This window comes from Pseudophryne corroboree, chromosome 4 (genome assembly GCF_028390025.1).
Source record: "Pseudophryne corroboree isolate aPseCor3 chromosome 4, aPseCor3.hap2, whole genome shotgun sequence".
In the NCBI taxonomy this organism is placed as follows: domain Eukaryota; kingdom Metazoa; phylum Chordata; class Amphibia; order Anura; family Myobatrachidae; genus Pseudophryne; species Pseudophryne corroboree.
This window is the reverse complement of record NC_086447.1, coordinates 16,210,945-16,236,156: the sequence shown is the minus strand read 5'-3', so window position 1 is coordinate 16,236,156 and position 25,212 is coordinate 16,210,945. Positions and strand designations below refer to the sequence as shown.

General features: G+C 36.6%; 9 non-coding genes across 9 annotated transcripts; all 9 read left to right on the top strand.

Moving 5' to 3' along the window:
- The first annotated feature begins 1,877 nt into the window (after positions 1 to 1,877).
- Positions 1,878 to 1,951, top strand: TRNAN-GUU (transfer RNA asparagine (anticodon GUU)). The gene has a single exon. It is a non-coding gene; the product is annotated as a tRNA-Asn (tRNA).
- A 4,590-nt stretch (positions 1,952 to 6,541) lies between these two features.
- TRNAN-GUU (transfer RNA asparagine (anticodon GUU)) lies at positions 6,542 to 6,615 on the top strand. The gene has a single exon. It is a non-coding gene; the product is annotated as a tRNA-Asn (tRNA).
- Positions 6,616 to 8,876: 2,261 nt separating this feature from the next.
- On the top strand, positions 8,877 to 8,950 carry TRNAN-GUU (transfer RNA asparagine (anticodon GUU)). Its single transcript has one exon. It is a non-coding gene; the product is annotated as a tRNA-Asn (tRNA).
- Positions 8,951 to 12,378: 3,428 nt separating this feature from the next.
- Positions 12,379 to 12,452, top strand: TRNAN-GUU (transfer RNA asparagine (anticodon GUU)). Its single transcript has one exon. It is a non-coding gene; the product is annotated as a tRNA-Asn (tRNA).
- Positions 12,453 to 18,216: 5,764 nt separating this feature from the next.
- TRNAN-GUU (transfer RNA asparagine (anticodon GUU)) lies at positions 18,217 to 18,290 on the top strand. The gene has a single exon. It is a non-coding gene; the product is annotated as a tRNA-Asn (tRNA).
- A 1,094-nt stretch (positions 18,291 to 19,384) lies between these two features.
- TRNAN-GUU (transfer RNA asparagine (anticodon GUU)) lies at positions 19,385 to 19,458 on the top strand. Its single transcript has one exon. It is a non-coding gene; the product is annotated as a tRNA-Asn (tRNA).
- Positions 19,459 to 21,716: 2,258 nt separating this feature from the next.
- On the top strand, positions 21,717 to 21,790 carry TRNAN-GUU (transfer RNA asparagine (anticodon GUU)). Its single transcript has one exon. It is a non-coding gene; the product is annotated as a tRNA-Asn (tRNA).
- A 1,095-nt stretch (positions 21,791 to 22,885) lies between these two features.
- Positions 22,886 to 22,959, top strand: TRNAN-GUU (transfer RNA asparagine (anticodon GUU)). The gene has a single exon. It is a non-coding gene; the product is annotated as a tRNA-Asn (tRNA).
- A 1,092-nt stretch (positions 22,960 to 24,051) lies between these two features.
- On the top strand, positions 24,052 to 24,125 carry TRNAN-GUU (transfer RNA asparagine (anticodon GUU)). The gene has a single exon. It is a non-coding gene; the product is annotated as a tRNA-Asn (tRNA).
- Positions 24,126 to 25,212: the final 1,087 nt, after the last annotated feature.

The window sequence follows — 25,212 nt, the reverse complement described above, 5'->3', positions numbered from 1 at the left end:
GAAATAATACAGGTTGACACCAGGAAACATAAACCTCACTGCATCCTTGCTGCTTTCTCAAGTGGGAATCTGTTTAATGTGAAAACCAGGTGATATCTAATCAGCACACAGGTAAGAAGTTAAGAAAATCTTTATTTAAGGGTGAAGATGTTTCTCACAAAATCGTTGCCCCAATGCATCATTGAAATTCAAGCTGGAAAGATGATTTTGAAATATCAATTGTACATTTTGCATTGCTCTTCTGGTGACAATGTAGCTTGTTTTTGTCAATTACCATTTCAGTAATAGGGTAAAGAAAATTAAGTGGATTTCTGAAAGAAAACAATGCTGTCAATATACTATTAAAACAAATTAAAATGTTAAAAGTTATTGTACTTTAAGTAAAAATAAAAGAGTCAAAATATCAATTCCAGTTTTGGAAGAATTTAATTAACCAAAAAATAAGTGCACATAGCAGAGGATGGTTTCGATCCACCGACCTCTGGGTTATGGGCCCAGCACGCTTCCGCTGCGCCACTCTGCTGCTCATGTAAGTGTCAGAGATCCTGAAGTACTCACTCATCATGTGAAAGTACCAATGTGTTTCTTCGTTGGTCAATGGAAGAAAAATCTTGCAAAACTCTCCAGATTATTGCCTTGTTAACCTTTTTCTAGGAAACTTTCTAGATGAATGCTTTTTAGCCTTTGTTAGTACATGCTTTTGCAAGTTGTCTCTGTGGTGCAATCGATTAGCGCATTCGGCTGTTCACCGAAAGGCTGGTGGTTCAATACCACCCAGGGACGTAATTGACCTTGTGATCCAATTTTGCTGATCTTTAAGTAGACAAGTCAAAATTTCAAACCACCTTTTATGGTGTAGGGTACCTGGCCTTCTCTGATGCAATCAGAGTCATATTTGATTAAGTCATTTTATAAAAAACAGGAAGCACAATTTAGCATTGGGGTTGCAGAGAAAAAAAATTATGCAGGCAGAGAAATCCAATTGAGTGATTAATCAGCTCTCCATTTTATGGCTTTATTTTTATGCTAACACATTTGCTCTCTGAAAAGTGTCCACAAAGCCAAGTCTCTGATTAACACCTTTGTAGGAATGGTTTTTCACCTATTACTGATTAAAACTTGCTTCATTGGAAAGGCAGCAAGATGCATCCTCATTACAATGTCCACTGAAATAATACAGGTTGACACCAGGAAACATAAACCTCACTGCATCCTTGCTGCTTTCTCAAGTGGGAATCTGTTTAATGTGAAAACCAGGTGATATCTAATCAGCACACAGGTAAGAAGTTAAGAAAATCTTTCTTTAAGGGTGAAGATGTTTCTCACAAAATCGTTGCCCCAATGCATCATTGAAATTCAAGCTGGAAAGATGATTTTGAAATATCAATTGTACATTTTGCATTGCTCTTCTGGTGACAATGTAGCTTGTTTTTGTCAATTATCATTTCAGTAATAGGGTAAAGAAAATTAAGTGGATTTCTGAAAGAAAACAATGCTGTCAATATACTATTAAAACAAATTAAAATGTTAAAAGTTATTGTACTTTAAGTAAAAATAAAAGAGTCAAAATATCAATTCCAGTTTTGGAAGAATTTAATTAACAAAAAAATAAGTGCACATAGCAAAGGATGGTTTTGATCCACCGACCTCTGGGTTATGGGCCTAGCACGCTTCCGCTGCGCCACTCTGCTGCTCACATAAGTGTCAGAGATCCTGAAGTACTCACTCATCATGTGAAAGTACCAATGTGTTTCTTCGCTGGTCAATGGAAGAAAAATCTTGCAAAACTCTCCAGATTATTGCCTTTTTAACCTTTTTCTGGGAAACTTTCTAGATGAATGCTTTTTAGCCTTTGTCAGTAGATGCTTTTGCAAGCTGTCTCTGTGGTGCAATCGGTTAGCGCATTCGGCTGTTAACCGAAAGGTTGGTGGTTCAATCCCACCCAGGGACGTAATTGACCTTGTGATCAAATTTTGGTGATATTTAAGTAGACAAGTCAAAATTTCAAACCACCTTTTATGGTGTAGGGTACCTGGCCTTCTCTGATGCAATCAGAGTCATATTTGATTAAATCATTTTATAAAAAACAGGAAGCACAATTTAGCATTGGGGTTGCAGAGAAAAAAAATTATGCAGGCAGAGAAATCCAATTGAGTGATTAATCAGCTCTCCATTTTATGGCTTTATTTTTATGCTAACACATTTGCTCTCTGAAAAGTGTCCACAAAGCCAAGTCTCTGATTAACACCTTTGTAGGAATGGTTTTTCACCTATTACTGATTAAAACTTGCTTCATTGGAAAGGCAGCAAGATGCATCCTCATTACAATGTCCACTGAAATAATACAGGTTGACACCAGGAAACATAAACCTCACTGCATCCTTGCTGCTTTCTCAAGTGGGAATCTGTTTAATGTGAAAACCAGGTGATATCTAATCAGCACACAGGTAAGAAGTTAATAAAATCTTTCTTTAAGGGTGAAGATGTTTCTCACAAAACCGTTGCCCCAATGCATCATTGAAATTCAAGCTGGAAAGATGATTTTGAAATATCAATTGTACATTTTGCATTGCTCTTCTGGTGACAATGTAGCTTGTTTTTGTCAATTACCATTTCAGTAATAGGGTAAAGAAAATTAAGTGGATTTCTGAAAGAAAACAATGCTGTCAATATACTATTAAAACAAATTAAAATGTTAAAAGTTATTGTACTTTAAGTAAAAATAAAAGAGTCAAAATATCAATTCCAGTTTTGGAAGAATTTAATTAACAAAAAAATAAGTGCACATAGCAGAGGATGGTTTCGATCCACCGACCTCTGGGTTATGTGCCCAGCACGCTTCCGCTGCGCCACTCTGCTGCTCATGTAAGTGCCAGAGATCCTGAAGTACTCACTCATCATGTGAAAGTACCAATGTGTTTCTTCGTTGGTCAATGGAAGAAAAATCTTGCAAAACTCTCCAGATTATTGCCTTTTTAACCTTTTTCTAGGAAACTTTCTAGATAAATGCTTTTTAGCCTTTGTCAGCACATGCTTTTGCAAGCTGTCTCTGTGGCGCAATCGGTTAGCGCATTCGGCTGTTAACCGAAAGGTTGGTGGTTCAATCACACCCAGGGACGTAATTGACCTTGTGATCAAATTTTGGTGATCTTTAAGTAGACAAGTCAAAATTTCAAACCACCTCTTATAGTGTAGGGTATCTGGCCTTCTCTGATGCAATCAGAGTCAGATTTGATTAAGTCATTTTATAAAAAACAGGAAGCACAATTTAGCATGGGGTTGCGGAGAAAAAAAATTATGCAGGCAGAGAAATCCAATTGAGTGTAAATAATCAGCTCTCCATTTTATGGCTTTATTTTTATGCTAACACATTTGCTCTCTGAAAAGTGTCCACAAAGCCAAGTCTCTGATTAACACCTTTGTTGGAATGTTTTTTCACCTATTACTGATTAAAACTTGCTTCATTGGAAAGGCAGCAAGATGCATCCTCATTACAATGTCCACTGAAATAATACAGGTTGACACCAGGAAACATAAACCTCACTGCATCCTTGCTGCTTTCTCAAGTGGGAATCTGTTTAATGTGAAAACCAGGTGATATCTAATCAGCACACAGGTAAGAAGTTAATAAAATCTTTCTTTAAGGGTGAAGATGTTTCTCACAAAATCGTTGCCCCAATGCATCATTGAAATTCAAGCTGGAAAGATGATTTTGAAATATCAATTGTACATTTTGCATTGCTCTTCTGGTGACAATGTAGCTTGTTTTTGTCAATTACCATTTCAGTAATAGGGTAAAGAAAATTAAGTGGATTTCTGAAAGAAAACAATGCTGTCAATATACTATTAAAACAAATTAAAATGTTAAAAGTTATTGTACTTTAAGTAAAAATAAAAGAGTCAAAATATCAATTCCAGTTTTGGAAGAATTTAATTAACAAAAAAATAAGTGCACATAGCAGAGGATGGTTTCGATCCACCGACCTCTGGGTTATGGGCCCAGCACGCTTCCGCTGCGCCACTCTGCTGCTCACATAATTGTCAGAGATCCTGAAGTACTCACTCATCATGTGAAAGTACCAATGTGTTTCTTCGTTGGTCAATGGAAGAAAAATCTTGCAAAACTCTCCAGATTATTGCCTTTTTAACCTTTTTCTAGGAAACTTTCTAGATGAATGCTTTTTAGTCTTTGTCAGCACATGCTTTTGCAAGCTGTCTCTGTGGCGCAATCGGTTAGCGCATTTGGCTGTTAACCGAAAGGTTGGTGGTTCAATCACACCCAGGGATGTAATTGACCTTGTGATCAAATTTTGGTGATCTTTAAGTAGACAAGTCAAAATTTCAAACCACCTCTTATAGTGTAGGGTACCTGGCCTTCTCTGATGCAGTCAGATTTGATTAAGTCATTTTATAAAAAACAGGAAGCACAATTTAGCATGGGGTTGCAGAGAAAAAAAATTATGCAGGCAGAGAAATCCAATTGAGTGATTAATCAGCTCTCCATTTTATGGCTTTATTTTTATGCTAACACATTTGCTCTCTGAAAAGTGTCCACAAAGCCAAGTCTCTGATTAACACCTTTGTAGGAATGGTTTTTCACCTATTACTGATTAAAACTTGCTTCATTGGAAAGGCAGCAAGATGCATCCTCATTACAATGTCCACTGAAATAATACAGGTTGACACCAGGAAACATAAACCTCACTGCATCCTTGCTGCTTTCTCAAGTGGGAATCTGTTTAATGTGAAAACCAGGTGATATCTAATCAGCACACAGGTAAGAAGTTTAGAAAATCTTTCTTTAAGCGTGAAGATGTTTCTCACAAAATCGTTGCCCCAATGCATCATTGAAATTCAAGATGGAAAGATGATTTTGAAATATCAATTGTACATTTTGCATTGCTCTTCTGGTGACAATGTAGCTTGTTTTTGTCAATTACCATTTCAGTAATAGGGTAAAGAAAATTAAGTGGATTTCTGAAAGAAAACAATGCTGTCAATATACTATTAAAACAAATTAAAATGTTAAAAGTTATTGTACTTTAAGTAAAAATAAAAGAGTCAAAATATCAATTCCAGTTTTGGAAGAATTTAATTAACAAAAAAATAAGTGCACATAGCAGAGGATGGTTTCGATCCACCGACCTCAGGGTTATGGGCCCAGCACGCTTCCGCTGCGCCACTCTGCTGCTCATGTAAGTGCCAGAGATCCTGAAGTACTCACTCATCATGTGAAAGTACCAATGTGTTTCTTCGTTGGTTAATGGAAGAAAAATCTTGCAAAACTCTCCAGATTATTGCCTTTTTAACCTTTTTCTAGGAAACTTTCTAGATGAATGCTTTTTAGCCTTTGTTAGTACATGCTTTTGCAAGTTGTCTCTGTGGTGCAATCGGTTAGAGCATTTGGCTGTTAACCGAAAGGCTGGTGGTTCAATACCACCCAGGGACGTAATTGACCTTGTGATCAAATTTTGCTGATCTTTAAGTAGACAAGTCAAAATTTCAAACCACCTCTTATAGTGTAGGGTACCTGGCCTTCTCTGATGCAATCAGAGTCAGATTTGATTAAGTCATTTTATAAAAAACAGGAAGCACAATTTAGCATGGGGTTGCAGAGAAAAATATTATGCAGGCAGAGAAATCCAATTGAGTGATTAATCAGCTCTCCATTTTATGGCTTTATTTTTATGCTAACACATTTGCTCTCTGAAAAGTGTCCACAAAGCCAAGTCTCTGATTAACACCTTTGTAGGAATGGTTTTGCACCTATTACTGATTAAAACTTGCTTCATTGGAAAGGCAGCAAGATGCATCCTCATTACAATGTCCACTGAAATAATACAGGTTGACACCAGGAAACATAAACCTCACTGCATCCTTGCTGCTTTCTCAAGTGGGAATCTGTTTAATGTGAAAACCAGGTGATATCTAATCAGCACACAGGTAAGAAGTTAAGAAAATCTTTCTTTAAGGGTGAAGATGTTTCTCACAAAATCGTTGCCCCAATGCATCATTGAAATTCAAGCTGGAAAGATGATTTTGAAATATCAATTGTACATTTTGCATTGCTCTTCTGGTGACAATGTAGCTTGTTTTTGTCAATTACCATTTCAGTAATAGGGTAAAGAAAATTAAGTGGATTTCTGAAAGAAAACAATGCTGTCAATATACTATTAAAACAAATTAAAATGTTAAAAGTTATTGTACTTTAAGTAAAAATAAAAGAGTCAAAATATCAATTCCAGTTTTGGAAGAATTTAATTAACAAAAAAATAAGTGCACATAGCAGAGGATGGTTTCGATCCACCGACCTCTGGGTTATGGGCCCAGCACGCTTCCGCTGCGCCACTCTGCTGCTCATGTAAGTGTCAGAGATCCTGAAGTACTCACTCATCATGTGAAAGTACCAATGTGTTTCTTCGTTGGTCAATGGAAGAAAAATCTTGCAAAACTCTCCAGATTATTGCCTTTTTAAACTTTTTCTAGGAAACTTTCTAGATGAATGCTTTTTAGCCTTTGTCAGTACATGCTTTTGCAAGCTGTCTCTGTGGCGCAATCGGTTAGCGCATTCGGCTGTTAACCGAAAGGTTGGTGGTTCAATCCCACCCGGGGACGTAATTGACCTTGTGATCAAATTTTGGTGATCTTTAAGTAGACAAGTCAAAATTTCAAACCACCTCTTATAGTGTAGGGTACCTGGCCTTCTCTGATGCAATCAGAGTCAGATTTGATTAAGTCATTTTATAAAAAACAGGAAGCACAATTTAGCATGGGGTTGCAGAGAAAAAAAATTATGCAGGCAGAGAAATCCAATTGAGTGATTAATCAGCTCTCCATTTTATGGCTTTATTTTTATGCTAACACATTTGCTCTCTGAAAAGTGTCCACAAAGCCAAGTCTCTGATTAACACCTTTGTAGGAATGGTTTTTCACCTATTACTGATTAAAACTTGCTTCATTGGAAAGGCAGCAAGATGCATCCTCATTACAATGTCCACTGAAATAATACAGGTTGACACCAGGAAACATAAACCTCACTGCATCCTTGCTGCTTTCTCAAGTGGGAATCTGTTTAATGTGAAAACCAGGTGATATCTAATCAGCACACAGGTAAGAAGTTAAGAAAATCTTTCTTTAAGGGTGAAGATGTTTCTCACAAAATCGTTGCCCCAATGCATCATTGAAATTCAAAATGGAAAGATGATTTTGAAATATCAATTGTACATTTTGCATTGCTCTTCTGGTGACAATGTAGCTTGTTTTTGTCAATTACCATTTCAGTAATAGGGTAAAGAAAATTAAGTGGATTTCTGAAAAAAAAACAATGCTGTCAATATACTATTAAAACAAATTAAAATGTTAAAAGTTATTGTACTTTAAGTAAAAATAAAAGAGTCAAAATATCAATTCCAGTTTTGGAAGAATTTAATTAACAAAAAAATAAGTGCACATAGCAGAGGATGGTTTCGATCCACCGACCTCTGGGTTATGGGCCCAGCACGCTTCCGCTGCGCCACTCTGCTGCTCATGTAAGTGCCAGAGATCCTGAAGTACTCACTCATCATGTGAAAGTACCAATGTGTTTCTTCGTTGGTCAATGGAAGAAAAATCTTGCAAAACTCTCCAGATTATTGCCTTTTTAAACTTTTTCTAGGAAACTTTCTAAATGAATGCTTTTTAGCCTTTGTCAGTACATGCTTTTGCAAGCTGTCTCTGTGGCGCAATCGGTTAGCGCATTCGGCTGTTAACCGAAAAGTTGGAGGTTCAATCCCACCCGGGGACGTAATTGACCTTGTGATCAAATTTTGGTGATCTTTAAGTAGACAAGTCAAAATTTCAAACCACCTCTTATAGTGTAGGGTACCTGGCCTTCTCTGATGCAATCAGAGTCAGATTTGATTAAGTCATTTTATAAAAAACAGGAAGCACAATTTAGCATGGGGTTGCAGAGAAAAAAAATTATGCAGGCAGAGAAATCCAATTGAGTGATTAATCAGCTCTCCATTTTATGGCTTTATTTTTATGCTAACACATTTGCTCTCTGAAAAGTGTCCACAAAGCCAAGTCTCTGATTAACACCTTTGTAGGAATGGTTTTGCACCTATTACTGATTAAAACTTGCTTCATTGGAAAGGCAGCAAGATGCATCCTCATTACAATGTCCACTGAAATAATACAGGTTGACACCAGGAAACATAAACCTCACTGCATCCTTGCTGCTTTCTCAAGTGGGAATCTGTTTAATGTGAAAACCAGGTGATATCTAATCAGCACACAGGTAAGAAGTTAAGAAAATCTTTCTTTAAGGGTGAAGATGTTTCTCACAAAATCGTTGCCCCAATGCATCATTGAAATTCAAGCTGGAAAGATGATTTTGAAATATCAATTGTACATTTTGCATTGCTCTTCTGGTGACAATGTAGCTTGTTTTTGTCAATTACCATTTCAGTAATAGGGTAAAGAAAATTAAGTGGATTTCTGAAAGAAAACAATGCTGTCAATATACTATTAAAACAAATTAAAATGTTAAAAGTTATTGTACTTTAAGTAAAAATAAAAGAGTCAAAATATCAATTCCAGTTTTGGAAGAATTTAATTAACAAAAAAATAAGTGCACATAGCAGAGGATGGTTTCGATCCACCGACCTCTGGGTTATGGGCCCAGCACGCTTCCGCTGCGCCACTCTGCTGCTCATGTAAGTGTCAGAGATCCTGAAGTACTCACTCATCATGTGAAAGTACCAATGTGTTTCTTCGTTGGTCAATGGAAGAAAAATCTTGCAAAACTCTCCAGATTATTGCCTTTTTAAACTTTTTCTAGGAAACTTTCTAGATGAATGCTTTTTAGCCTTTGTCAGTACATGCTTTTGCAAGCTGTCTCTGTGGCGCAATCGGTTAGCGCATTCGGCTGTTAACCGAAAGGTTGGTGGTTCAATCCCACCCGGGGACGTAATTGACCTTGTGATCAAATTTTGGTGATCTTTAAGTAGACAAGTCAAAATTTCAAACCACCTCTTATAGTGTAGGGTACCTGGCCTTCTCTGATGCAATCAGAGTCAGATTTGATTAAGTCATTTTATAAAAAACAGGAAGCACAATTTAGCATGGGGTTGCAGAGAAAAAAAATTATGCAGGCAGAGAAATCCAATTGAGTGATTAATCAGCTCTCCATTTTATGGCTTTATTTTTATGCTAACACATTTGCTCTCTGAAAAGTGTCCACAAAGCCAAGTCTCTGATTAACACCTTTGTAGGAATGGTTTTTCACCTATTACTGATTAAAACTTGCTTCATTGGAAAGGCAGCAAGATGCATCCTCATTACAATGTCCACTGAAATAATACAGGTTGACACCAGGAAACATAAACCTCACTGCATCCTTGCTGCTTTCTCAAGTGGGAATCTGTTTAATGTGAAAACCAGGTGATATCTAATCAGCACACAGGTAAGAAGTTAAGAAAATCTTTCTTTAAGGGTGAAGATGTTTCTCACAAAATCGTTGCCCCAATGCATCATTGAAATTCAAAATGGAAAGATGATTTTGAAATATCAATTGTACATTTTGCATTGCTCTTCTGGTGACAATGTAGCTTGTTTTTGTCAATTACCATTTCAGTAATAGGGTAAAGAAAATTAAGTGGATTTCTGAAAAAAAAACAATGCTGTCAATATACTATTAAAACAAATTAAAATGTTAAAAGTTATTGTACTTTAAGTAAAAATAAAAGAGTCAAAATATCAATTCCAGTTTTGGAAGAATTTAATTAACAAAAAAATAAGTGCACATAGCAGAGGATGGTTTCGATCCACCGACCTCTGGGTTATGGGCCCAGCACGCTTCCGCTGCGCCACTCTGCTGCTCATGTAAGTGCCAGAGATCCTGAAGTACTCACTCATCATGTGAAAGTACCAATGTGTTTCTTCGTTGGTCAATGGAAGAAAAATCTTGCAAAACTCTCCAGATTATTGCCTTTTTAAACTTTTTCTAGGAAACTTTCTAAATGAATGCTTTTTAGCCTTTGTCAGTACATGCTTTTGCAAGCTGTCTCTGTGGCGCAATCGGTTAGCGCATTCGGCTGTTAACCGAAAAGTTGGAGGTTCAATCCCACCCGGGGACGTAATTGACCTTGTGATCAAATTTTGGTGATCTTTAAGTAGACAAGTCAAAATTTCAAACCACCTCTTATAGTGTAGGGTACCTGGCCTTCTCTGATGCAATCAGAGTCAGATTTGATTAAGTCATTTTATAAAAAACAGGAAGCACAATTTAGCATGGGGTTGCAGAGAAAAAAAATTATGCAGGCAGAGAAATCCAATTGAGTGATTAATAAGCTCTCCATTTTATGGCTTTATTTTTATGCTAACACATTTGCTCTCTGAAAAGTGTCCACAAAGCCAAGTCTCTGATTAACACCTTTGTAGGAATGGTTTTTCACCTATTACTGATTAAAACTTGCTTCATTGGAAAGGCAGCAAGATGCATCCTCATTACAATGTCCACTGAAATAATACAGGTTGACACCAGGAAACATAAACCTCACTGCATCCTTGCTGCTTTCTCAAGTGGGAATCTATTTAATGTGAAAACCAGGTGATATCTAATCAGCACACAGGTAAGAAGTTAAGAAAATCTTTCTTTAAGGGTGAAGATGTTTCTCACAAAATTGTTGCACCAATGCATCATTGAAATTCAAGATGGAAAGATGATTTTGAAATATCAATTGTACATTTTGCATTGCTCTTCTGGTGACAATGTAGCTTGTTTTTATCAATTACCATTTCAGTAATAGGGTAAAGAAAATTAAGTGGATTTCTGAAAGAAAACAATGCTGTCAATATACTATTAAAACAAATTAAAATGTTAAAAGTTATTGTACTTTAAGTAAAAATAAAAGAGTCAAAATATCAATTCCAGTTTTGGAAGAATTTAATTAACAAAAAAATAAGTGCACATAGCAGAGGATAGCTTCGATCCACCGACCTCAGGGTTATGGGCCCAGCACGCTTCCGCTGCGCCACTCTGCTGCTCATGTAAGTGCCAGAGATCCTGAAGTACTCACTCATCATGTGAAAGTACCAATGTGTTTCTTCGTTGGTCAATGGAAGAAAAATCTTGCAAAACTCTCCAGATTATTGCCTTTTTAACCTTTTTCTAGGAAACTTTCTAGATGAATGCTTTTTAGCCTTTGTTAGTACATGCTTTTGCAAGTTGTCTCTGTGGTGCAATCGGTTAGAGCATTTGGCTGTTAACCGAAAGGCTGGTGGTTCAATACCACCCAGGGACGTAATTGACCTTGTGATCAAATTTTGCTGATCTTTAAGTAGACAAGTCAAAATTTCAAACCACCTCTTATAGTGTAGGGTACCTGGCCTTCTCTGATGCAATCAGAGTCAGATTTGATTAAGTCATTTTATAAAAAACAGGAAGCACAATTTAGCATGGGGTTGCAGAGAAAAAAAATTATGCAGGCAGAGAAATCCAATTGAGTGATTAATCAGCTCTCCATTTTATGGCTTTATTTTTATGCTAACACATTTGCTCTCTGAAAAGTGTCCACAAAGCCAAGTCTCTGATTAACACCTTTGTAGGAATGGTTTTGCACCTATTACTGATTAAAACTTGCTTCATTGGAAAGGCAGCAAGATGCATCCTCATTACAATGTCCACTGAAATAATACAGGTTGACACCAGGAAACATAAACCTCACTGCATCCTTGCTGCTTTCTCAAGTGGGAATCTGTTTAATGTGAAAACCAGGTGATATCTAATCAGCACACAGGTAAGAAGTTAAGAAAATCTTTCTTTAAGGGTGAAGATGTTTCTCACAAAATCGTTGCCCCAATGCATCATTGAAATTCAAGCTGGAAAGATGATTTTGAAATATCAATTGTACATTTTGCATTGCTCTTCTGGTGACAATGTAGCTTGTTTTTGTCAATTACCATTTCAGTAATAGGGTAAAGAAAATTAAGTGGATTTCTGAAAGAAAACAATGCTGTCAATATACTATTAAAACAAATTAAAATGTTAAAAGTTATTGTACTTTAAGTAAAAATAAAAGAGTCAAAATATCAATTCCAGTTTTGGAAGAATTTAATTAACAAAAAAATAAGTGCACATAGCAGAGGATGGTTTTGATCCACCGACCTCTGGGTTATGGGCCCAGCACGCTTCCGCTGCGCCACTCTGCTGCTCATGTAAGTGTCAGAGATCCTGAAGTACTCACTCATCATGTGAAAGTACCAATGTGTTTCTTCGTTGGTCAATGGAAGAAAAATCTTGCAAAACTCTCCAGATTATTGCCTTTTTAAACTTTTTCTAGGAAACTTTCTAGATGAATGCTTTTTAGCCTTTGTCAGTACATGCTTTTGCAAGCTGTCTCTGTGGCGCAATCGGTTAGCGCATTCGGCTGTTAACCGAAAGGTTGGTGGTTCAATCCCACCCGGGGACGTAATTGACCTTGTGATCAAATTTTGGTGATCTTTAAGTAGACAAGTCAAAATTTCAAACCACCTCTTATAGTGTAGGGTACCTGGCCTTCTCTGATGCAATCAGAGTCAGATTTGATTAAGTCATTTTATAAAAAACAGGAAGCACAATTTAGCATGGGGTTGCAGAGAAAAAAAATTATGCAGGCAGAGAAATCCAATTGAGTGATTAATCAGCTCTCCATTTTATGGCTTTATTTTTATGCTAACACATTTGCTCTCTGAAAAGTGTCCACAAAGCCAAGTCTCTGATTAACACCTTTGTAGGAATGGTTTTTCACCTATTACTGATTAAAACTTGCTTCATTGGAAAGGCAGCAAGATGCATCCTCATTACAATGTCCACTGAAATAATACAGGTTGACACCAGGAAACATAAACCTCACTGCATCCTTGCTGCTTTCTCAAGTGGGAATCTGTTTAATGTGAAAACCAGGTGATATCTAATCAGCACACAGGTAAGAAGTTAAGAAAATCTTTCTTTAAGGGTGAAGATGTTTCTCACAAAATCGTTGCCCCAATGCATCATTGAAATTCAAAATGGAAAGATGATTTTGAAATATCAATTGTACATTTTGCATTGCTCTTCTGGTGACAATGTAGCTTGTTTTTGTCAATTACCATTTCAGTAATAGGGTAAAGAAAATTAAGTGGATTTCTGAAAAAAAAACAATGCTGTCAATATACTATTAAAACAAATTAAAATGTTAAAAGTTATTGTACTTTAAGTAAAAATAAAAGAGTCAAAATATCAATTCCAGTTTTGGAAGAATTTAATTAACAAAAAAATAAGTGCACATAGCAGAGGATGGTTTCGATCCACCGACCTCTGGGTTATGGGCCCAGCACGCTTCCGCTGCGCCACTCTGCTGCTCATGTAAGTGCCAGAGATCCTGAAGTACTCACTCATCATGTGAAAGTACCAATGTGTTTCTTCGTTGGTCAATGGAAGAAAAATCTTGCAAAACTCTCCAGATTATTGCCTTTTTAAACTTTTTCTAGGAAACTTTCTAAATGAATGCTTTTTAGCCTTTGTCAGTACATGCTTTTGCAAGCTGTCTCTGTGGCGCAATCGGTTAGCGCATTCGGCTGTTAACCGAAAAGTTGGAGGTTCAATCCCACCCGGGGACGTAATTGACCTTGTGATCAAATTTTGGTGATCTTTAAGTAGACAAGTCAAAATTTCAAACCACCTCTTATAGTGTAGGGTACCTGGCCTTCTCTGATGCAATCAGAGTCAGATTTGATTAAGTCATTTTATAAAAAACAGGAAGCACAATTTAGCATGGGGTTGCAGAGAAAAAAAATTATGCAGGCAGAGAAATCCAATTGAGTGATTAATAAGCTCTCCATTTTATGGCTTTATTTTTATGCTAACACATTTGCTCTCTGAAAAGTGTCCACAAAGCCAAGTCTCTGATTAACACCTTTGTAGGAATGGTTTTTCACGTATTACTGATTAAAACTTGCTTCATTGGAAAGGCAGCAAGATGCATCCTCATTACAATGTCCACTGAAATAATACAGGTTGACACCAGGAAACATAAACCTCACTGCATCCTTGCTGCTTTCTCAAGTGGGAATCTATTTAATGTGAAAACCAGGTGATATCTAATCAGCACACAGGTAAGAAGTTAAGAAAATCTTTCTTTAAGGGTGAAGATGTTTCTCACAAAATTGTTGCCCCAATGCATCATTGAAATTCAAGATGGAAAGATGATTTTGAAATATCAATTGTACATTTTGCATTGCTCTTCTGGTGACAATGTAGCTTGTTTTTATCAATTACCATTTCAGTAATAGGGTAAAGAAAATTAAGTGGATTTCTGAAAGAAAACAATGCTGTCAATATACTATTAAAACAAATTAAAATGTTAAAAGTTATTGTACTTTAAGTAAAAATAAAAGAGTCAAAATATCAATTCCAGTTTTGGAAGAATTTAATTAACAAAAAAATAAGTGCACATAGCAGAGGATAGTTTCGATCCACCGACCTCAGGGTTATGGGCCCAGCACGCTTCCGCTGCGCCACTCTGCTGCTCATGTAAGTGCCAGAGATCCTGAAGTACTCACTCATCATGTGAAAGTACCAATGTGTTTCTTCGTTGGTCAATGGAAGAAAAATCTTGCAAAACTCTCCAGATTATTGCCTTTTTAACCTTTTTCTAGGAAACTTTCTAGATGAATGCTTTTTAGCCTTTGTTAGTACATGCTTTTGCAAGTTGTCTCTGTGGTGCAATCGGTTAGAGCATTTGGCTGTTAACCGAAAGGCTGGTGGTTCAATACCACCCAGGGACGTAATTGACCTTGTGATCAAATTTTGCTGATCTTTAAGTAGACAAGTCAAAATTTCAAACCACCTCTTATAGTGTAGGGTACCTGGCCTTCTCTGATGCAATCAGAGTCAGATTTGATTAAGTCATTTTATAAAAAACAGGAAGCACAATTTAGCATGGGGTTGCAGAGAAAAAAAATTATGCAGGCAGAGAAATCCAATTGAGTGATTAATCAGCTCTCCATTTTATGGCTTTATTTTTATGCTAACACATTTGCTCTCTGAAAAGTGTCCACAAAGCCAAGTCTCTGATTAACACCTTTGTAGGAATGGTTTTGCACCTATTACTGATTAAAACTTGCTTCATTGGAAAGGCAGCAAGATGCATCCTCATTACAATGTCCACTGAAATAATACAGGTTGACACCAGGAAACATAAACCTCACTGCATCCTTGCTGCTTTCTCAAGTGGGAATCTGTTTAATGTGAAAACCAGGTGATATCTAATCAGCACACAGGTAAGAAGTTAATAAAATCTTTCTTTAAGGGTGAAGATGTTTCTCACAAAATCGTTGCCCCAATGCATCATTGAAATTCAAGCTGGAAAGATGATTTTGAAATATCAATTGTACATTTTGCATTGCTCTTCTGGTGACAATGTAGCTTGTTTTTGTCAATTACCATTTCAGTAATAGGGTAAAGAAAATTAAGTGGATTTCTGAAAGAAAACAATGCTGTCAATATACTATTAAAACAAATTAAAATGTTAAAAGTTATTGTACTTTAAGTAAAAATAAAAGAGTCAAAATATCAATTCCAGTTTTGGAAGAATTTAATTAACAAAAAAATAAGTGCACATAGCAGAGGATGGTTTCGATCCACCGACCTCTGGGTTATGTGCCCAGCACGCTTCCGCTGCGCCACTCTGCTGCTCATGTAAGTGCCAGAGATCCTGAAGTACTCACTCATCATGTGAAAGTACCAATGTGTTTCTTCGTTGGTCAATGGAAGAAAAATCTTGCAAAACTCTCCAGATTATTGCCTTTTTAACCTTTTTTTCTAGGAAACTTTCTAGATAAATGCTTTTTAGCCTTTGTCAGCACATGCTTTTGCAAGCTGTCTCTGTGGCGCAATCGGTTAGCGCATTCGGCTGTTAACCGAAAGGTTGGTGGTTCAATCACACCCAGGGACGTAATTGACCTTGTGATCAAATTTTGGTGATCTTTAAGTAGACAAGTCAAAATTTCAAACCACCTCTTATAGTGTAGGGTATCTGGCCTTCTCTGATGCAATCAGAGTCAGATTTGATTAAGTCATTTTATAAAAAACAGGAAGCACAATTTAGCATGGGGTTGCAGAGAAAAAAAATTATGCAGGCAGAGAAATCCAATTGAGTGTAAATAATCAGCTCTCCATTTTATGGCTTTATTTTTATGCTAACACATTTGCTCTCTGAAAAGTGTCCACAAAGCCAAGTCTCTGATTAACACCTTTGTTGGAATGTTTTTTCACCTATTACTGATTAAAACTTGCTTCATTGGAAAGGCAGCAAGATGCATCCTCATTACAATGTCCACTGAAATAATACAGGTTGACACCAGGAAACATAAACCTCACTGCATCCTTGCTGCTTTCTCAAGTGGGAATCTGTTTAATGTGAAAACCAGGTGATATCTAATCAGCACACAGGTAAGAAGTTAATAAAATCTTTCTTTAAGGGTGAAGATGTTTCTCACAAAATCGTTGCCCCAATGCATCATTGAAATTCAAGCTGGAAAGATGATTTTGAAATATCAATTGTACATTTTGCATTGCTCTTCTGGTGACAATGTAGCTTGTTTTTGTCAATTACCATTTCAGTAATAGGGTAAAGAAAATTAAGTGGATTTCTGAAAGAAAACAATGCTGTCAATATACTATTAAAACAAATTAAAATGTTAAAAGTTATTGTACTTTAAGTAAAAATAAGAGTCAAAATATCAATTCCAGTTTTGGAAGAATTTAATTAACAAAAAAATAAGTGCACATAGCAGAGGATGGTTTCGATCCACCGACCTCTGGGTTATGGGCCCAGCACGCTTCCGCTGCGCCACTCTGCTGCTCACATAATTGTCAGAGATCCTGAAGTACTCACTCATCATGTGAAAGTACCAATGTGTTTCTTCGTTGGTCAATGGAAGAAAAATCTTGCAAAACTCTCCAGATTATTGCCTTTTCAACCTTTTTCTAGGAAACTTTCTAGATGAATGCTTTTAGCCTTTGTCAGTACAAGCTTTTGCAAGCTGTCTCTGTGGCGCAATCGGTTAGCACATTTGGCTGTTAACCGAAAGCTTGGTGGTTCAATCCCACCCAGGGATGTAATTGACCTTGTGATCAAATTTTGCTGATCTTTAAGTAGACAAGTCAAAATTTCAAACCACCTTTTATGGTGTAAGGTACCTGGCCTTCTCTGATGCAATCAGAGTCATATTTGATTAAGTCATTTTATAAAAAACAGGAAGCACAATTTAGCATTGGGGTTGCAGAGAAAAAAAAATATGCAGGCAGAGAAATCCAATTGAGTGATTAATCAGCTCTCCATTTTATGGCTTTATTTTTATGCTAACACATTTGCTCTCTGAAAAGTGTCCACAAAGCCATGTCTCTGATTAACACCTTTGTAGGAATGGTTTTTCACCTATTACTGATTAAAACTTGCTTCATTGGAAAGGCAGCAAGATGCATCCTCATTACAATGTCCACTGAAATAATACAGGTTGACACCAGGAAACATAAACCTCACTGCATCCTTGCTGCTTTCTCAAGTGGGAATCTGTTTAATGTGAAAACCAGGTGATATCTAATCAGCACACAGGTAAGAAGTTAAGAAAATCTTTCTTTAAGGGTGAAGATGTTTCTCACAAAATCGTTGCCCCAATGCATCATTGAAATTCAAGATGGAAAGATGATTTTGAAATATCAATTGTACATTTTGCATTGCTCTTCTGGTGACAATGTAGCTTGTTTTTGTCAATTACCATTTCAGTAATAGGGTAAAGAAAATTAAGTGGATTTCTGAAAGAAAACAATGCTGTCAATATACTATTAAAACAAATTAAAATGTTAAAAGTTATTGTACTTTAAGTAAAAATAAAAGAGTCAAAATATCAATTCCAGTTTTGGAAGAATTTAATTAACAAAAAAATAAGTGCACATAGCAGAGGATGGTTTCGATCCACCGACCTCTGGGTTATGGGCCCAGCACGCTTCCGCTGCGCCACTCTGCTGCTCATGTAAGTGTCAGAGATCCTGAAGTACACACTCATCATGTGAAAGTACCAATGTGTTTCTTCGTTGGTCAATGGAAGAAAAATCTTGCAAAACTCTCCAGATTATTGCCTTTTTAACCTTTTTCTAGGAAACTTTCTAGATGAATGCTTTTTAGCCTTTGTCAGTACATGCTTTTGCAAGCTGTCTCTGTGGCGCAATCGGTTAGCGCATTCGGCTGTTAACCGAAAGGTTGGTGGTTCAATCCCACCCGGGGACGTAATTGACCTTGTGATCAAATTTTGGTGATCTTTAAGTAGACAAGTCAAAATTTCAAACCACCTTTTATGGTGTAGGGTACCTGGCCTTCTCTGATGCAATCAGAGTCATATTTGATTAAGTCATTTTATAAAAAACAGGAAGCACAATTTAGCATTGGGGTTGCAGAGAAAAAAAATTATGCAGGCAGAGAAATCCAATTGAGTGATTAATCAGCTCTCCATTTTATGGCTTTATTTTTATGCTAACACATTTGCTCTCTGAAAAGTGTCCACAAAGCCAAGTCTCTGATTAACACCTTTGTAGGAATGGTTTTTCACCTATTACTGATTAAAACTTGCTTCATTGGAAAGGCAGCAAGATGCACCCTCATTACAATGTCCACTGAAATAATACAGGTTGACACCAGGAAACATAAACCTCACTGCATCCTTGCTGCTTTCTCAAGTGGGAATCCGTTTAATGTGAAAACCAGGTGATATCTAATCAGCACACAGGTAAGAAGTTAAGAAAATCTTTCTTTAAGGGTGAAGATGTTTCTCACAAAATCGTTGCCCCAATGCATCATTGAAATTCAAGCTGGAAAGATGATTTTGAAATATCAATTGTACATTTTGCATTGCTCTTCTGGTGACAATGTAGCTTGTTTTTGTCAATTACCATTTCAGTAATAGGGTAAAGAAAATTAAGTGGATTTCTGAAAGAAAACAATGCTGTCAATATACTATTAAAACAAATTAAAATGTTAAAAGTTATTGTACTTTAAGTAAAAATAAAAGAGTCAAAATATCAATTCCAGTTTTGGAAGAATTTAATTAACAAAAAAATAAGTGCACATAGCAGAGGATGGTTTCGATCCACCGACCTCTGGGTTATGGGCCCAGCACGCTTCCGCTGCGCCACTCTGCTGCTCATGTAAGTGTCAGAGATCCTGAAGTACACACTCATCATGTGAAAGTACCAATGTGTTTCTTCGTTGGTCAATGGAAGAAAAATCTTGCAAAACTCTCCAGATTATTGCCTTTTTAAACTTTTTCTAGGAAACTTTCTAGATGAATGCTTTTTAGCCTTTGTCAGTACATGCTTTTGCAAGCTGTCTCTGTGGCGCAATCGGTTAGCGCATTCGGCTGTTAACCGAAAGGTTGGTGGTTCAATCCCACCCGGGGACGTAATTGACCTTGTGATCAAATTTTGGTGATCTTTAAGTAGACAAGTCAAAATTTCAAACCACCTCTTATAGTGTAGGGTACCTTGCCTTCTCTGATGCAATCAGAGTCAGATTTGATTAAGTCATTTTATAAAAAACAGGAAGCACAATTTAGCATGGGGTTGCAGAGAAAAAAAATTATGCAGGCAGAGAAATCCAATTGAGTGATTAATCAGCTCTCCATTTTATGGCTTTATTTTTATGCTAACACATTTGCTCTCTGAAAAGTGTCCACAAAGCCAAGTCTCTGATTAACACCTTTGTAGGAATGGTTTTTCACCTATTACTGATTAAAACTTGCTTCATTGGAAAGGCAGCAAGATGCATCCTCATTACAATGTCCATTGAAATAATACAGGTTGACACCAGGAAACATAAACCTCACTGCATCCTTGCTGCTTTCTCAAGTGTGAATCTGTTTAATGTGAAAACCAGGTGATATCTAATCAGCACACAGGTAAGAAGTTAAGAAAATCTTTCTTTAAGGGTGAAGATGTTTCTCACAAAATCGTTGCCCCAATGCATCATTGAAATTCAAGCTGGAAAGATGATTTTGAAATATCAATTGTACATTTTGCATTGCTCTTCTGGTGACAATGTAGCTTGTTTTTGTCAATTACCATTTCAGTAATAGGGTAAAGAAAATTAAGTGGATTTCTGAAAGAAAACAATGCTGTCAATACACTAAAACAAATTAAAATGTTAAAAGTTATTGTACTTTAAGTAAAAATAAAAGAGTCAAAATATCAATTCCAGTTTTGGAAGAATTTAATTAACAAAAAAAATAAGTGCACATAGCAGAGGATGGTTTCGATTCACCAACCTCTGGGTTATGTGCCCAGCACGCTTCCGTTGCGCCACTCTGCTGCTCATGTAAGTGTTAGAGATCCTGAAGTACTCACTCATCATGTGAAAGTACCAATGTGTTTCTTCGTTGGTCAATGGAAGAAAAATCTTGCAAAACTCTCCAGATTATTGCCTTTTTAACCTTTTTCTAGGAAACTTTCTAGATGAATGCTTTTAGCCTTTGTCAGTACAAGCTTTTGCAAGCTGTCTCTGTGGCGCAATCGGTTAGCGCATTCGGCTGTTAACCGAAAGCTTGGTGGTTCAATCCCACCCAGGGATGTAATTGACCTTGTGATCAAATTTTGCTGATCTTTAAGTAGACAAGTCAAAATTTCAAACCACCTTTTATGGTGTAAGGTACCTGGCCTTCTCTGATACAATCAGAGTCATATTTGATTAAGTCATTTTATAAAAAACAGGAAGCACAATTTAGCATTGGGGTTGCAGAGAAAAAAAAATATGCAGGCAGAGAAATCCAATTGAGTGATTAATCAGCTCTCCATTTTATGGCTTTATTTTTATGCTAACACATTTGCTCTCTGAAAAGTGTCCACAAAGCCAAGTCTCAGATTAACACCTTTGTAGGAATGGTTTTTCACCTATTACTGATTAAAACTTGCTTCATTGGAAAGGCAGCAAGATGCATCCTCATTACAATGTCCACTGAAATAATACAGGTTGACACCAGGAAACATAAACCTCACTGCATCCTTGCTGCTTTCTCACGTGGGAATCTGTTTAATGTGAAAACCAGGTGATATCTAATCAGCACACAGGTAAGAAGTTAAGAAAATCTTTCTTTAAGGGTGAAGATGTTTCTCACAAAATCGTTGCCCCAATGCATCATTGAAATTCAAGATGGAAAGATGATTTTGAAATATCAATTGTACATTTTGCATTGCTCTTCTGGTGACAATGTAGCTTGTTTTTGTCAATTACCATTTCAGTAATAGAGTAAAGAAAATTAAGTGGATTTCTGAAAGAAAACAATGCTGTCAATATACTATTAAAACAAATTAAAATGTTAAAAGTTATTGTACTTTAAGTAAAAATAAAAGAGTCAAAATATCAATTCCAGTTTTGGAAGAATTTAATTAACAAAAAAATAAGTGCACATAGCAGAGGATGGTTTCGATCCACCGACCTCTGGGTTATGGGCCCAGCACGCTTCCGCTGCGCCACTCTGCTGCTCATGTAAGTGCCAGAGATCCTGAAGTACTCACTCATCATGTGAAAGTACCAATGTGTTTCTTCGTTGGTCAATGGAAGAAAAATCTTGCAAAACTCTCCAGATTATTGCCTTTTTAACCTTTTTCTAGGAAACTTTCTAGATGAATGCTTTTTAGCCTTTGTCAGTACATGCTTTTGCAAGCTGTCTCTGTGGCGCAATCGGTTAGCGCATTCGGCTGTTAACCGAAAGGTTGGTGGTTCAATCCCACCCGGGGACGTAATTGACCTTGTGATCAAATTTTGCTGATCTTTAAGTAGACAAGTCAAAATTTCAAACCACCTTTTATGGTGTAAGGTACCTGGCCTTCTCTGATGCAATCAGAGTCAGATTTGATTAAGTCATTTTATAAAAAACAGGAAGCACAATTTAGCATTGGGGTTGCAGAGAAAAAAAAATATGCAGGCAGAGAAATCCAATTGAGTGATTAATCAGCTCTCCATTTTATGGCATTATTTTTATGCTAACACATTTGCTCTCTGAAAAGTGTCCACAAAGCCATGTCTCTGATTAACACCTTTGTAGGAATGGTTTTTCACCTATTACTGATTAAAACTTGCTTCATTGAAAAGGCAGCAAGATGCATCCTCATTACAATGTCCACTGAAATAATACAGGTTGACACCAGGAAACATAAACCTCACTGCATCCTTGCTGCTTTCTCACGTGGGAATCTGTTTAATGTGAAAACCAGGTGATATCTAATCAGCACACAGGTAAGAAGTTAAGAAAATCTTTCTTTAAGGGTGAAGATGTTTCTCACAAAATCGTTGCCCCAATGCATCATTGAAATTCAAGCTGGAAAGATGATTTTGAAATATCAATTGTACATTTTGCATTGCTCTTCTGGTGACAATGTAGCTTGTTTTTGTCAATTACCATTTCAGTAATAGGGTAAAGAAAATTAAGTGGATTTCTGAAAAAAAAACAATGCTGTCAATATACTATTAAAACAAATTAAAATGTTAAAAGTTATTGTACTTTAAGTAAAAATAAAAGAGTCAAAATATCAATTCCAGTTTTGGAAGAATTTAATTAACAAAAAAATAAGTGCACATAGCAGAGGATGGTTTCGATCCACCGACCTCTGGGTTATGGGCCCAGCACGCTTCCGCTGCGCCACTCTGCTGCTCATGTAAGTGCCAGAGATCCTGAAGTACTTACTCATCATGTGAAAGTACCAATGTGTTTCTTCGTTGGTCAATGGAAGAAAAATCTTGCAAAACTCTCCAGATTATTGCCTTTTTAACCTTTTTCTAGGAAACTTTCTAGATGAATGCTTTTTAGCCTTTGTTAGTACATGCTTTTGCAAGTTGTCTCTGTGGTGCAATCGGTTAGCGCATTCGGCTGTTAACCGAAAGGCTGGTGGTTCAATACCACCCAGGGACGTAATTAACCTTGTGATCAAATTTTGCTGATCTTTAAGTAGACAAGTCAAAATTTCAAACCACCTCTTATAGTGTAGGGTACCTGGCCTTCTCTGATGCAATCAGAGTCAGATTTGATTAAGTCATTTTATAAAAAACAGGAAGCACAATTTAGCATGGGGTTGCAGAGAAAAAAAATTATGCAGGCAGAGAAATCCAATTGAGTGATTAATCAGCTCTCCATTTTATGGCTTTATTTTTATGCTAACACATTTGCTCTCTGAAAAGTGTCCACAAAGCCAAGTCTCTGATTAACACCTTTGTAGGAATGGTTTTTCACCTATTACTGATTAAAACTTGCTTCATTGGAAAGGCAGCAAGATGCATCCTCATTACAATGTCCACTGAAATAATACAGGTTGACACCAGGAAACATAAACCTCACTGCATCCTTGCTGCTTTCTCAAGTGGGAATCTGTTTAATGTGAAAACCAGGTGATATCTAATCAGCACACAGGTAAGAAGTTAAGAAAATCTTTCTTTAAGGGTGAAGATGTTTCTCACAAAATTGTTGCCCCAATGCATCATTGAAATTCAAGATGGAAAGATGATTTTGAAATATCAATTGTACATTTTGCATTGCTCTTCTGGTGACAATGTAGCTTGTTTTTGTCAATTACCATTTCAGTAATAGGGTAAAGAAAATTAAGTGGATTTCTGAAAGAAAACAATGCTGTCAATATACTATTAAAACAAATTAAAATGTTAAAAGTTATTGTACTTTAAGTAAAAATAAAAGAGTCAAAATATCAATTCCAGTTTTGGAAGAATTTAATTAACAAAAAAATAAGTGCACATAGCAAAGGATGGTTTCGATCCACCGACCTCTGGGTTATGGGCCCAGCACGCTTCCGCTGCGCCACTCTGCTGCTCATGTAAGTGTCAGAGATCCTGAAGTACTCACTCATCATGTGAAAGTACCAATGTGTTTCTTCGTTGGTCAATGGAAGAAAAATCTTGCAAAACTCTCCAGATTATTGCCTTTTTAACCTTTTTCTAGGAAACTTCTAGATGAATGCTTTTTAGCCTTTGTCAGTACATGATTTTGCAAGCTGTCTCTGTGGCGCAATCGGTTAGCGCATTCGGCTGTTAACCGAAAGGTTGGTGGTTCAATCCCACCCGGGGACGTAATTGACCTTGTGATCAAATTTTGCTGATCTTTAAGTAGACAAGTCAAAATTTCAAACCACTTTTTATGGTGTAAGGTACCTGGCCTTCTCTGATGCAATCAGAGTCAGATTTGATTAAGTCATTTTATAAAAAACAGGAAGCACAATTTAGCATTGGGGTTGCAGAGAAAAAAAAATATGCAGGCAGAGAAATCCAATTGAGTGATTAATCAGCTCTCCATTTTATGGCTTTATTTTTATGCTAACACATTTGCTCTCTGAAAAGTGTCCACAAAGCCAAGTCTCTGATTAACACCTTTGTAGGAATGGTTTTTCACCTATTACTGATTAAAACTTGCTTCATTGAAAAGGCAGCAAGATGCATCCTCATTACAATGTCCACTGAAATAATACAGGTTGACACCAGGAAACATAAACCTCACTGCATCCTTGCTGCTTTCTCACGTGGGAATCTGTTTAATGTGAAAACCAGGTGATATCTAATCAGCACACAGGTAATAAGTTAAGAAAATCTTTCTTTAAGGGTGAAGATGTTTCTCACAAAATCGTTGCCCCAATGCATCATTGAAATTCAAGCTGGAAAGATGATTTTGAAATATCAATTGTACATTTTGCATTGCTCTTCTGGTGACAATGTAGCTTGTTTTTGTCAATTACCATTTCAGTAATAGGGTAAAGAAAATTAAGTGGATTTCTGAAAGAAAACAATGCTGTCAATATACTATTAAAACAAATTAAAATGTTAAAAGTTATTGTACTTTAAGTAAAAATAAAAGAGTCAAAATATCAATTCCAGTTTTAGAAGAATTTAATTAACAAAAAAATAAGTGCACATAGCAGAGGATGGTTTCGATCCACCGGCCTCTGGGTTATGGGCCCAGCACGCTTTCGCTGCGCCACTCTGCTGCTCATGTAAGTGTCAAAGATCCTGAAGTACTCACTCATCATATGAAAGTACCAATGTGTTTCTTCGTTGGTCAATGGAAGAAAAATCTTGCAAAACTCTCCAGATTATTGCCTTTTTAAACTTTTTCTAGGAAACTTTCTAGATGAATGCTTTTTAGCCTTTGTCAGTACATGCTTTT